Below are 1082 nucleotides of genomic sequence, written 5' to 3' on the forward strand. Positions count from 1 at the left end.
AAACTGCAAAAGCCGAAAAGGCCGAAAAAACTGCAAAAGCCGACAAGGCCGAAAAAACTGCAAAGGCTAAAAAAACCGAAAAAGCTGTAAAAGCCGAAAAGGCGGAAAAGGCTGCGAAAACCAAAAAGGCTGCGAAAACCAAAAAGGCTGAAAAAACTGCAAAAGCCGAAAAGGCCGAAAAAGCTGCAGAAGCTAAAATGGTCGAAAAAAATGCAAAAGCCGCAAAGGCCGAAAAATCTGCAAAAACCGCAAAGGCCGGAAAAGCTGCAAAAACCGAAAAGCAGAAAGCCAAAGATGAACCAAACGATGAATCTCTGAAAAATAATGACGGTAGAATCATCGGCTGTTTCAAAATCACCAATTCACGAAGACTGAAAAAAGATATGAACCTTCAACTAGTTGTATTGAATAAATCGCAAAAAAGCTGTATGTTTCGATGTCGCCTTTACGGCTTAAAATATGCCGTGGTGTATAATGGAAAGGTTTGCTTTTGCGGAAGTAATAAACCCCCGACCAAGAAAGCTATTAAAAGCATCGACTGTTCGAAAATATGCAGCGGAAAGAAGTCGAAATGCCACCAAAAGAATACCGTACGGATATATGAAACTATGACGCCAGTTTCGAAGGTAGGGAAAACGAAGTGATTTTATTTATTAAATGTGGGTGATGTGTGCACGTGTGTCTACGTGTGTGTGTGCGTATAAGCGTGAATGTGTTTTCGTGTGTGTGAGGGGGCATAAAATAAATACCAGTTGAACACTGGAGTGTCGATGTAATCGTTTATACCCCGCCCCTCGAAATTGCTAGTCTTGTGCCAAACCGAGCATTTTAGAGAAGTTATTATCATTATTATTATTGCATGTTTGACTTTTGCTTTGTATTTGTACAAGTTGGTTCCAAGTTTCACCCAGAGACCTCAAGAGACAAGTTAGAGGTTCAATTTGGCGTCGTGCCTAGGGTGCCATATATTTGGTTTTGCACAAAGTATTGTTCCAGAGAATGTTTAAGAAAACATAAAAAATTTATAAGTTTGTTTTAAAATTTGGAATTACATAGACACTATTTTACGTAGGATGTGGGCA

This window comes from Octopus bimaculoides, chromosome 24 (assembly GCF_001194135.2).
Source record: "Octopus bimaculoides isolate UCB-OBI-ISO-001 chromosome 24, ASM119413v2, whole genome shotgun sequence".
Taxonomy (NCBI): domain Eukaryota; kingdom Metazoa; phylum Mollusca; class Cephalopoda; order Octopoda; family Octopodidae; genus Octopus; species Octopus bimaculoides.